Source organism: Triturus cristatus, chromosome 3_2, assembly GCF_964204655.1.
Source record: "Triturus cristatus chromosome 3_2, aTriCri1.1, whole genome shotgun sequence".
Classification (NCBI taxonomy): Eukaryota; Metazoa; Chordata; class Amphibia; order Caudata; family Salamandridae; genus Triturus; species Triturus cristatus.
The window spans coordinates 187,985,221-187,998,961 of NC_140584.1; the positions used below are offsets into that span (position 1 = coordinate 187,985,221).

At 42.8% G+C, this 13,741-nt stretch overlaps 1 long non-coding RNA gene across 3 annotated transcripts in view; it reads left to right on the top strand.

Annotated features, from left to right (window-relative positions):
* The window catches only part of LOC146856984 (uncharacterized), a 266,518-nt gene that overhangs the window by 136,294 nt on the left and 116,483 nt on the right, over positions 1-13,741 (top strand). For all 3 annotated transcript variants that reach the window (XR_014979519.1, XR_014979517.1, XR_014979518.1), the window contains one exon: positions 5,191-5,346. This is a non-coding gene — a long non-coding RNA (uncharacterized LOC146856984). The remainder of the gene's footprint in view (positions 1-5,190; positions 5,347-13,741) is intronic.

Here is a 13,741-nt window from a genome sequence, read left to right on the forward strand (position 1 = left end):
TCTCTTCTCATTTCCTCCAATAGCTTCCTTCTCCCCCAGGTTGTCAGGTCATTGCTTCTAAGGTGCTGCATCAAGTGGTCTGGTCTGTCCCTGGATTCCATGGTCCTTTTCACAGTTGGACCAACTCTTTTTATTTTATCCCCGACTTGCTGAACCAGTGATGTCTGTATTTGATAGCCACAGCCCTTGTATTTCTTTCTCCTGCTGACCAAGCACTAGGCCTGGCAACATATGAATGGCCCACCGGTCAAACTGCCCTCCTGCGATCTGTGTCTTCTGTTATAACTACCATCTATCTATTCATTTGATGGCTTTTTCTGTCAGTCCAAACACTGTCGCAGTTGTGGTGGCTCCAATCCAGAATGAACAAGTGCTGAAGCGTTCAGAAGCCATGTCCACCCTGCTTAGCGTCATACTCATGGGCCTCGAAAATTGAAAATGTCTCAGATATGATCCGCCCCATATATGAATGGAGGAGGACCAGTGAGCCTAATGGAAAGGATCGCTTTCAACAGGGTAATATTCTGTCACTGGTAAGCGGGTGATCAGTGACAGGTTTCCCCTAGCTTCCCGTCCGATTTTGTCCTCTTCAAACTAAGAAAGCCTTCTTGTACACCACCACACTGCGGGCAGGGAAACCCTGCCTCCATTTTGGATGGTGATGCACATTTTTAACCCGGAAAGCCCCGAAAAATGCTACCATGAAAACTGTCTTGAACAGTATTCTCTCTTCTGGTCCTGGCAAACTAAGTGCACCATCCCTAAGACTGCTTTCGCTCTGTTTATGTAGATGGGCAAACTTTCATCATTGTGAGCGGTTTGCATGTGCCGCCATCTTTACATTGCTGCCTTGCACTAATGATTCATTGTTTGGTCTTGACCATCTTCCAGCCTGGTGAAGTATGTCATGTCTGCTAGATGTTTCAAAAGAAGTGACAGAGTGCACACCTGTTTCATCCACTTTTCGTAATAACGTTTATTCTCTTTTAATCCTTTCGCGTGCAATCCCGGGAGCATGCTCTGCCCCTAAACCACGTACCTATGTGAACACATTCGAAAATTGGGGCGACAACTCACCCCAATACCGGGCGCACAGCGTATTCCTGCGCATTTAACACAGTTGCCACAAAGTTATACCAATTTTATCAGTCTTTATTCCAATGTAATCCCAAAAATTTTTTGTTAGAACTTATACAATGTTCATCCTTCGTCACTTGAGAGGCCTCATATGTTAACAATATCCTTAATGCAGGGGAAATGCCATCAGGCCTTATTTCAAAGCGTGGAGTAAACATACGTATTCCTCATTAATTCATCTTTAACACCCAATGTATTTCGGGCCTTTCCTGGCCCTTCGTCAGGGGTACTCTATAAATTCAAAACATTACAGTTAGACTGTGTATGTAAACCACTTGAGCATATAAATTACTGTATTTAAATACAAAAAGGCCATTTTTAAAAAACCAAACAGTTCACCCCACAATCGACGTACTCCCGCTAAAAACGAAAAACGTGATTTTCACTAGTACCTTCGAAGTCTATTGTGGTAGTCATCTTCCCGCCAAGCTGATACCCATCCAAATGTTACGTTCTTTCTACGCGCTGCTTTTTAAAGGCCTGTGATGTATCCCTGCCCATATCTGTAACCCTTTCCTGATTGATTGCCATCTACCATTTTGACCTCATTACGCACTGCGACTACAAGCACGTTTCCTGCATTGTACTGGTTACTTAGAAACTCCCTTGTTCTTAATCATACTCAGGTTTTTACTTTTGATATCATGCTTATAACCTGGAAAATACTGCACGTGAGCCCCTTATTAAGAACCTGATATTGTTGTTCTATGTAACACTCACTATCCATCTTTCATTTAGCACCGCCCATTAAGATCGAAGATCACCCATTCATTTGAACTGCCACAATCTAAGGTACTACAAGTCCCATAGCACACTTCGTTTCCCTTATTTACATACTTCAATGTCAGGGTAATCAAACCTTTTTGTTATTCATCTAATCTCCCTAGTATCGAACTTAAGTTCCCCGCCCACCCTTAGATGTCATTTATAACGTCAATTGTGTATATGTCCCGCGTTTGCAAAATTTTTTGCACAATTTAACCGTAACTTTGTTGACTCGTGCATTACAGCGACTAATGCATAAAGTAAACCACAGTCTGCCATTGTGCTTCAAACATAGTTCATCAGAGTCATTTTTAAGGAAAGTGTTCTTCTCAGTAGTCTCTCAAGTGACGATGTCTTATTTGTTGAATCTTTCTCAGTTCTTTGCTGTAATCAATGGGTGCCACTCGTCGGGGAGGCAGACTATAATATATTTCAAAAGAAGTGACAGAGTGCACACCTGTTTCATCCACTTTTCGTAATAACGTTTATTCTCTTTTAATCCTTTCGCGTGCATGCCTGGGAGCATGGTCTGCCCCTAAACCACGTACTTATGTGAACACATTCGAAAATTGGCGCGACAACTCACCCCAATACCGGACGCACAGCGTATTCCAGCGCATTTAACACAGTTGCCACGAAGTTATACCAATTTTATCAGTCTTTATTCCAATGTAATCCAAAAATATTTTGTTAGACCTTATACAATGTTCATTCTTCGTCACTTGAGAGGCCTCATATGTTAACAATATCCTTAATGCAGGGGAAATGCCATCAGGCCTTATTCCAAAGCATGGAGTAAACATACGTATTCCTCATTAATTCATCTTTAACACCCAATGCATTTCGGGCCTTTCCTGGCCCTTCGTCAGGGGTACTCAATACATTCAAAACATTACAGTTAGACTGTGTATGTAAACCACTTGAGCATATAAATGACTGTATTTAAATACAAAAAGGCCATTTAAAAAAAAAAAACAGTTCACCCAACAATCGACGTACTCCCGCTAAGAACGTAGCACTACACTACTGCTAAGGCGATACTCAAGCCTACCTCTTCCAAAAAACATCCCTTTTTTATATGTGTCTTACTCCCACGTATTTAACCACACTGTTCAATCCCCTTAATTATACGAACGAAGAACGTCAATTTACTCTAGTTGTTACCAAAAGAAAAACGTGATTTTCACTAGTACCTTCGAAGTCTATTGTGGTAGTCATCTTCCCGCCAGGCTGATAACCATGCAAATGTTTCGTTCTTTCTACGCGCTGCATTTTAAAGGCTTGTGGTGTATCCCCGCCCATATCTGTGACCCTTTCCTGATTGAATGCCATCTACCATTTTGACCTCATTACGCACTGCGTCTACAAGCACGTTTCCTGCACCGTACTGGTTACTTAGAAACTCCCTTGCTCTTAATCATACCCAGGTTTTCACTTTTGATATCATGCTTATAACCTGGAAAATACTGCGCGTGAGCCCCTTATTAAGAACCTGATATTGTTGGGGGCGTGGCTAGGCGCCTGAGGAGGATGGCGGCATCGGAGTAGCGGCTCCTTCCCTTCCAGAGCTTACCGGCGGTTCGCGCCTTTCCCGTATGCAGTGAAAGGAAGCCTCCATCACCGGAACATGTCGGGAATGTCCTGAGGGCATTTCTGGGGCTACGGCTGTCTTATCTCCCATCTTGCTGCCTCTCTAAATCCCGGTCGCGGCTCTGCTTCAGCCGCGACCGCCATTTTGTCCGTCTCAGCTTGCAGTTTCCCTGACAGCGCGTTCTCACCGCGCATCGGCTCCCTGCAAACCTCGCTGAACCTGCAATGCTTCCAGCATCTCCAGCAGCATAGATGAAGCTCAACCACATCTTTAGGTGACTTTTACCAAATATAATGATATTTTCCAGGGACTTATTTATCTTTTTTTGTTCTCCTCACACCTGGCGGCCATTTTAAGACTGCAGCATATATCTCCTGGCCCATTGCTATTCACGACCCTTTTTTTATTTTTTTATTTTTTTTAAGCGCTTTCCTTTCATCCTCCACGTCTCCTGAATTCCGCAAAGCGCTTGTTTTTGTCTTTAACCTGGCAGTGTGTTTTCAGTGAGTCTGTACTTCACGGACCTATTGATGGCTGATTGCTCCAGCAAGGTCCCAAAACGTAATTACATCAAGAACTCCAAGCTTTTCGCGGAATTGGCGCGTTTAGAAGCATCCCATTCTCTCCTTCCTAGTGAGTCGACGCGACTATGGAAGCCTCCTCACAGCCTTCAACAAAACCGACTCCTAAGAGGTTAAAAAAAGATCCACCTTCACCTCCAAAGTCCTCTTCGACCATTTCGATGGAGTTACTCCTTGAGGAGATCCGGGCCTTGCGCCCCTTCATGGAAGAAACCAATGCTAAGTTGCAAATTCTCACCAACAATTGGACTTTGATGGATGAAATAATGTCATCGGTGGAACGTGATGTCTCCTCCCTTCAGGATTCTGCGTCCAAGGTCACCCATATGCATGCACAGATTTCTTCTCTCCAGAAACAGGTAGAGGAGCTTGAAAATCGAAACAGGCGCAATAATCTTCGCCTTTATGGCCTGGTGGAAGGATGTGAGGGGAATGATCCCATCAATTTTTTCAAGTCTTTTCTTCCCAAGCTCCTGCCCGAGGATACCTCACTAATCATTCAACGTGCCCACAGACTTGGACGAGTTTCCTCCTCTCCTTCCGCGCCAACGAAGCCTAGAGGTGTAATAGTGTATTTTCTAGAATACACAGACCTGTTGAAAGTTCTATCAGCAGCCAGAGCCTCTCCTCGTCTTACATGGTCGGGCTCCACTTTGTTCTTCGCACAGGATTACGCCAGAAACACTGCAAATCGTCGCAAGGCCTTTTTAGACATGCGACCTGACCTTTGCTCCATTGGTGCCAGATATGGTCTTTTCCATCTTTGTTTATTTAAAGTCACCTATAACAATAAGACTACGACTTATGAGGACCCAACGTGCCTTCGGAGTTTCCTGAATTCCTGTGGCCAGGCTGCTATGGAGCTTTCTGGTCCTTCCTCTTCCTTCCCACCTTGACTTTTTCTGAAGTTGTATTATGATATTTTAGTTTCCTATGTTTGCTGAATTTTTCGAATTCAATTGATCTTATATTTGCTTGTTCTCTTGATATGTTAATGCTTTTTGTGGTTGATTTTGTTATTGACGCTATGACCCTTTGTTTTGTCTTACTCATTGTTTGTTTTTGTGCCCTTGTTGTTTGCCGTCGCCTAACCTTGCTACCTTTCTTCCTTCACAGATCATTGTTTTGCGTTCCGTCCTGTTCCTCTGGTTGGACGTTTTACTGCTCCCGAGTGTCCTGCCTTCTCCAGTTGGCCCTACCTCCCTCCCCTTGCCTCCACGTTTGTCCTTGCTTGTCCCTGTTCTTGATTGTACCTTACCTACATTGCCCTCTGTAAGTATTCCTCATCCCTTTTTTGATATGACTATCCTTGTATTGTATCTCCTTTCTTTGACCTTCCCCCTTATATTTTCAGGTTTATTGGTGTCATTACCTGTCTTACGACCATTTTTCTCTTTTCTCTTTCTCTCCTTCTATCTCCTCACAGCTTTCGCGTTCTTTTGGTCTTGCTTCTTTCTCTTTATATATTTAATCTCCCTGCTATTCCACTTTTCCTTTAACTCATACTTGCATCTCTCCTCCTTTTGGAATCTCTTCTCTCGCCCTGTTTGCTTTTTTGTCTTTCTACGTATATCCTTTTCTCTCTTTCATTGGACCTTACTGAATAACCTTCTTGGACTTCGTTGCCTTTTTTTATCGATCTCAGTAATACTCTGGCTTTTTTCTATCTTTATGACAGTTCTTAGTCTTTTTCTGTTCCTCTTTCTCCTACTCATTGTACTTCTTCCCTATTCTTATTTCTTTCCTCCTTTTTACTACGCTCTTACTTTTTATGAGGCTTTTTCTAGATGTTTTACTTTTTCCTTGCATTGTCCTTTTAATAATCCTTAATGTCGGTGCGTATTGTTTCCTGGAACGTTAAAGGCCTCCATTCACCTATTAAGAGGCAAAAAATTCTCTCTCATCTAGCCAAATTGAATGTAGACTTTGCCTTCTTGCAAGAAACCCATTTGTCTGATATTGAAGCGGCTAAGCTTAAGAGGGGATGGGTAGGTGATGTGTTCTCTGCTCCTGGCGATGGTAAGAGAAACGGTGTGGCGGTGCTAGTCCGCAAGTCTCTCTCTCATTTGCCTTTGACTTCCGAATCAGATCCCGAGGGTAGATGGTTGTATGTCAAACTTTTCATGAGGGGTATTCCCATCTCCCTCCTCAACGTTTATGCGCCTACTGGCGGTGACCCCGTCTTTTGGCGTGGAACGGCCTCCCGCATAACTGAATATATTGATGACAATTTTATTTTGGCAGGAGATTGTATTCTACCCTTTGATCCCTTCCTAGACAGACACTCCAAAGTATCTTATATCCCTAACAAATCTCACAAGCTCTTTGATGCGTATCCCAACACAAACTCGTTGATGCGTGGCACCTCTGTAATCCTACCACTAAAGAGTTTACCTTTTACTCCCCGTCCCACCAGTCACAATCATGCATCGATTACATCTTTCTTTCCCATCACCTTTCTCAATCCCTTACCCACGCCGATATTGGCCCTATTTTGTTTTCTGATCATGCCCCTGTTTTGGTTAATATTGATGTTTTACCCAAGCCCACTGGGCCAAAACGATGGCGCTTTAATAACACTTTACTTCTTGATCCCAAATTTTCCTCTTCCTTTGTTGAATTTACCACAGAGTTTTTTGCCATCAATGACACACCTACCTTACCCACACACGTTATTTGGGATGCTTATAAGGCTGCAGCCAGAAGTTTCATCATCGGTTATGTGGCTAGGCAGCGTAAAATTGCTCGTAAACGTACCAGTGACCTTCTTCTCATGATTAAAAAACTGGAGCACTCTTTTTAGACTTCCCACTCACAAGACAGTTTGAATGCTCTTATTGATGCTAAGATGCAATTTAACAAACAATCCACTGAAGATGCTTCGTTATATTTATTGAAATCTAGCTCGAAATTTTACGGGGGTAAGAACAAGGCAGGGAAGGTCTTAGCCAATTATTTAAAAATCAAGCACAATAAATTAAACATCGAGTCTGTCTATGACGTTAACTCTGTTTTAAAGCACATGGACGTGGATATTTTAGAGGAATTTTCCCGTTTCTATTCTTCACTTTATTCTTCTGAAACTCACCCTACTGCCCAATCTCTCGCTACTTTCTTTTCCAGCATTCAGGCGCCTGCCAATTTTCCCGTAGATTTATCCATCCTTGAAACGCCCATCTCTAGCTGCGAACTTGAAACTGCACTTCAGTCACTCAAGAAGGACAAAGCCCCGGGTCCAGACGGTTTTACAGTCGAATTTTATCTGCATTTCTCTAAATTATTACTGCCCAGATTGCACTCTCTTATTGACTCTTTCATACTCAGTGGCACTTCCTCTGGCACTTTCTCAGACGCCCACATATGTATTATACCCAAAGAAGGGAAAGACACCCAACACTGTAAGAACTATAGACCAATCTCCTTGGTCAACATTGATTACAAGATATATGCTAATCCCTTGCCCTCAGATTAGACCCTTTTCTTCCTGAATTGTTGGGTCCAGAACAATCCGGATTCGTTAGAGGCCGTTTCATCACAGATAACACTAGACTTTTGTTTAATGTCCTATCTAAATCCTCACGGTTCCAGGATTCGTTAGCAGCAATTGCTTTAGACGCAGAAAAAGCGTTTGATAGAGTAGAGTGGACTTTTCTTTTTTCCGCCCTCAAATGGTTTGGATTTGGTCCTAATTTTATCTCCCTCATCTCCTTCCTGTACTCTGGTCCCAGAGCGGCGGTTTGCGCTAATGGCCTAGTCTCCTCTTTTTTCAACTTGGGTAGAGGAGTTCGTCAGGGTTGTCCACTTTCCCCCTTTCTTTTTAATTTGGCCTTAGAACCCTTTCTTTCTAAACTTCGCCAAAATCCTAATTTACATGGTTTCCAAATCTCCCAAACTAACATCAAACTTGCTGCCTATGCAGATGATATCCTACTCTTTATGTCCAACCCCACAATTTCCATTCCTGCATTTCTCTCTGATGTTCATGAATACTCCCAAATTTCCGGCTATAAGTTGAACAACGACAAATGTGAAATCCTACCCCTTACAAAGTTTACCTTCAAACCTGATTTTGCTGCGTCCAACTTTACTTGGAGTCCCTCACACATCAAATATCTTGGTTTGCACATTACTCCTTCCCGATACTGTATCGTTATGTCTTAATAAGTGTACCCAGAAATTGTCTGACCTCACTTCTAGATGGCACCCGCTCTACCTCTCTTGGTGGGGTCGCCTCGACACGATTAAAATTATGCTTTCTCCAATAGTTCTTTACACTATCTCTAACATTCCAGTTCCTATTCCTACTAAATTTTTTAGGAAAATTAATACTACTCTCTCTTCATTCCTCTGGTCCGGCAAAAAAGCGCGTATGTCCTTGTCTAGATTGCGACTTCCCAAATCAGAGGGTGGGGTCCACTTTCCAGATTTTCCCTCTTATCACAAAGCATTCCTCTTGCGACAAGCTTCCTTTTGGTTGCGAGACCCCGCCAAATCTTCCCCCTTATGGCTTCTTATTGAGCGTCTTTCTTTATCCCCTTTTACTTTTGCTGAATATCTCTCATTTTCCCGTAAGCCCCAGTTTATCTCTACTCCCATCCATAAGCACACCTCCAAACTTCTTCTCTCCACTTCCCCGGGTCCTCCTACTTCTGCAACCGAATTTCTTAATACCACCATTTGGTATAACAACAGTATCCTCATCAATCACAAACCCTTTTATTGGAAATCCTGGAGACAGAAGGGTTTGATATGGGTATCCCATCTTTTTTCTGGCTCCGTTTTCTTATCTTTTTCAGCTCTTAGTCACAATTTCACTCTCCCTCCTTCCCATGCCCGTAAATATCTCACGCTTAAGACTGCAGTTATGTCTACTTATACCCAACTTTCTCATTCTCCCATCCAGCCTCCTCCTCCCAATCCTACTTCGCACCTCCACTCCTTGCTACGTTCTCATCCCACGGCTTCCTCAATTTACCACTCATTCCACAATATTCTCACACCTAGGCCAAAATCCTTGGTAGAGGAACAATGGGAGTCAGACTTTGGCACTTCTTGGCCCACCTCTCTTTGGGATAAAGTGTGGACCAAGCTCCGCAAGTCCTCTAGGGCTGCATCTCTCACACAAACCCTTTTCTTTATTTATAACAGACTCCTCTTTTCACCCCATGTGCTAAATAAGAGGTTTTCTTCAGTACCCGATCTTTGCTGGTCTTGCCTGACACCTAAGGCGACTCTTTTTCACATGCTTTTTTCTTGTACTATTACGCATAATTTTTGGAAACAAGTTTGGGACCAAATTAATGCCATATTTCATACTACATTCCCCTTCTCCTTTATTCATATTTTTCTAGGAAGTATTTCTCCTTGCTGGGCAGATATGAGTTTTAATATACAAATTGTTGACTTGTTGTTGGCTGTTGCATTCCAGCAAATTACTGTTAACTGGAAAAATTCCGCTAATATTTCTTTCAGAGCATGGTGGTACAATGTATGCCATAATCACAGGCTGGATACTGTCTTTGTTTACCCCCTTAAGCTGGCCAAAAAGCGGCATGATCTTTGGCTTCCTGTGACTTTATACCTTGATATTTGTGCTAAACGCTCGTCCCATTTGCCTCCCTTTCAGCAGGAGGTTTCTAAGCCTCCTTGATTGGCCTTTTTGTTCCTTTGTATTTTTTATATTCCATTTTTATTGCATATTATTTCCAGTATTGTTTTTTGTTATATAGCCTCATTTATTTGTTATCCTCTAACTTAATGTTTACTTTTATAGTCATGTTTTGATCCACCTTTTATATTCATGCTATTGTTCTAGGTACTCTTATGTATTGACACCTCTATTTGTTCAATAAAAATCTTTTGAACTTAAAAAAAAGAACCTGATATTGTTGTTCTATGTAACACTCACTATCCATCTTTCATTTAGCACCGCCCATTAAGATCGAAGATCACCCATTCATTTGAACTGCCTCAATCTAAGGTACTACAAGTCCCATAGCAGACTTCATTTCCCTTATTTACATACTTCAATGTCAGGGTAATCAAACCTTTTTTGTTATTTATCTAATCTACCTAGTATCAAACTTAAGTTCCCCGCCCACCCTTAGATGTCATTTATAACATCAATTGTGTATATGTCCCGCGTTTGCACAATTTTTTGTACAATTTAACAGTAACTTTGTTGACTCGTGCATCACAGCAACTATTACATAAAGTAAACCACAGTCTGCCATTGTGCTTCAAACATAGTTAATCAGAGTCATTTTTAAGGAAAGTGTTCTTCTCAGCAGTCTCTCAAGTGACGAATGTCTGCTAGATGTGACACTGCCCAGGCCTTTGATTTCTCATTGCTGTAGGCCCACAAAATGAACTTTTGTACTGCTGTCGTCACTTCGCCCGACATCCTGCAGCCCTCTGGCTTGGCAAAACGTCGCCAAGCACTTTCAGTACTTGTTAGTTTGGTGGGACCAGTGCATTGTCAACCAGTAACATCAAATCAGACAAAACCAAGTCTCTTAGGTCAGTCAGAAACTATCATCTCTGGGTCTGCCTCTGGGGCCAGCTGCCTGAACTTACCCAGCTGCAAAGGAGAGAGCGTGTCAGCCACAGCCACAGCAGAACCCTGCCCTTACTTGCCCTGTTACCAATATTCGTGCTCAGCTGCCACCTAACCAAATTCTAAATTTCAGAACATTCAGACATGTGGCTTAGCCATTGTTTACCAGCTGCACCACTGTGTGGGTTTCTGACCACAACGTGATTTGCCTGCTTGCCAGTTTGCCCATCCAGATGCCTATTTAGCTACAATGGGAAACAGGTCCAGCAGTGTTATGTTTTCTATGATGCCCCTTTCCATTCCTTCCCGGCCACATTGCTGCCCACTGTATTTTCCGTAGAATTGCACTGAAACCCTCGTTGCCTTCTGCATCTGTAAAAGAATTTCATATATTTAGCTGAGGCCCTGGGCTCCCTTCAGATTAATGTACCATTGAAATCTGACAGAAAGAGCTTTCACATCTTTATGTCAATTTTACACCTGCTGACAGCCTGACAATGTGATGTCTTTTGTAAAGCCTAGTAGTCAGTTTCCTCAGCAGCCATGTAAAGGTCCTGCCTGATGGGATCCCTCTTCTTGCAAATTTATGTTAGGTCCTGAATATCACCTAGCATTGTTTTTCACTGGGCTGCCATGTTTTAGACCAACTGTTTCAGTCCACCTACCTTGCACTGAGGTAACCTAATGGTGCCTACTGATCCAGCTCAATCCCTTGGAAAGTTAACTTTGTTGTTGGGCGTACTGGTGGCATCTCCAATGCATTTTTGAGTGCAAGAAAGAAGTGAGCAATCCCCTGCACTGCCCTGTGCCCCTACAAAAAGGATATAGTCATGGTAGTGCAGCTTTGCCTCCTGAAAGTGTTGTTTTTTTCTATGGCAACTCCAAGAAAGTACTGAAGGACTTGACGTAGGCACAAGAAATGAAGTATCCCATAGGTAGACACATATCATAATAGTTCTTTCTTTCGATTTGGGAACCTAGCAGGTGAAAGCTCTCCAGGTGCATTGGGAGAAGTCTGAAGGCTGACTTGATGGATGCGTTTGCCATTAGCAAGGAATTAGCAACTGCATTCCTTAGGAGCTCAAAGGCTTTATCAAATGTAGCGTAGGTAACAGTGTGCTACTCCTGATTTCACCTGTCATTGACTGAGTCCCTGTAGGGGTATGACAATGGGTGGATCAGCCTGAGCTGCATTTGGCTTCTTCTTCTCGAAAATCCCTAGCAGGGATACAATGAAACCTGGAAGCGGCAGATGACTGAAACTGCCTACTATCTACCCTTAGCGCATCTCTTTCTACAGGTTTTTCTCAACCATTCCTGGTTCTTCCTCTGATGACTTCAGGTTCCTGCTAATTCTGTCTACCCGTGATCTATTGTAGGGGATCGTGAATCCTTTCTCAAAACCCACCATCAACAGGTGCACCTCTCCCGACCTGCAGTATTTGTTGAGTAGTTTTCAAAGAGGAGGCAATTTGATGGGCGTCTGGCCATGTCATGCTCCGTACCTTAACGCTCTAACACCCTGCGTCTTTGGTGCATCTGAAAATCCCCTTCCCAATGGTGGCGTAATACCCAGGTAGGCATAGCTAGCTCACTACTCCTTTTTCTAGATGCCTTTATTTTCTTTTGAAGCCTTGCCTTTTCCTCAATTGCCACCACGGCACTTTCTCAAATATTAAGGAAATCGCTGATGTACCTCTTGCTAGTTGGCTCCGGCTGAAAACTTTGTTGGTCTTGTCCCTCTCTGCATGGTCATCACCAAATATTTTGGTTTTCCTCTCCCAATTTTCATAATTCATTTTGTTGGCATTAGGACTCTTCACACTTTAGCACTTCTAACCAGTGTTAAAGTGCTTGTTCTCCCTTCCTAAAACACAGAAAAATTGGCATACACCTAATTGGCACATTTAATTTACTAATACGTCCATAATATATATGGTAATATATGTACCCATGGCTTGTAAATTAAATGCTACTAGTGGGCCTGCAGCACTCATTATGCCACCTACTAATGTAGCACTTTAAAACTTGTCTCAAGCCTGCCACTGCAGCCTGTAGTGAAGTGTTGAACTGGGAGTTTGAACCGGCAAAATATACCATTTGCCAGGCCTAAACTTTCCATTTTCAATACATATAAGTTACTAAGATAGGCCCTAAAGGTCCACAGGACAGGGTGCATTGTATTTAAAAAGTAGGACATGTAGGTTTAAGTCTTACAGGTCTTGCAATTTTCACTATTAAAAGGCCTATCTCTCCCATTGGATAACACTGGCTTACCCAATTATAGTGAATAAGTGCTAACTTTTGATTCGGAGCAGGTAGAAATGTCATGTTATAGACTCAAATGAATAGTATCAAATGAATTTGGGGAGAGGAGTTGGCCTAACAGCTATGGTGGTCGACCTTGAATCTGGGGAACTGGGTTCGAGTCTCGGCAATGACGCTGAACATCCTGTGATTCTGGCAAAATCACTTAATCTTCCCGTGCCGAAAAAAAATGAATGTGTCCTCATGTAATGCAACTGGTGCTATGTAAAGCGCTCTGATTTCCGATTCAGGTCAAGTTTGCGCTATATAAAACTCTGTAAAATAAAAAATAATAGTAATTAAAAATACTCTTTAATGGAAAAGTTGGATTTTAAGTCACAATTCTGAAAATTTGACATATTATCCTTGTAACCATTCGCGCCTTCTGCCAGTGTTCTAGGTCACATAACTGTGAATGGCTCTCCTGTTGGCTGTGTGTATTTCTCCCAGACAGTGACGGAAAAGGGATTCGGATAGACAGAATGGACCATCCTGTCAGTATGGCTGGGGCGGATCTGTTCCCTACACCACATGCACTTCAAAGGGGCATGCCTGGAACTCTCTGCACATGGCCACCGGTAGGAGTCCTAACCCCCCAAGTGGTGCCCTTCAGGTCCTGGAGCCTTGGTTGTGGTGTTGGTGGCACTTCTCAAAAAAGCTGGGACTTCAATCAATCAATCATGTGTTTGTTGAGTGCGACTACTCACCCGTAAGGGTCTCAAGGCACTGGGGAGGAGGGGAGGTGCAGGTTCCAGTCCATCACTGAGGGGGTCAGTCGAAGAGCCATGTTTTGAAGTTTCTCGT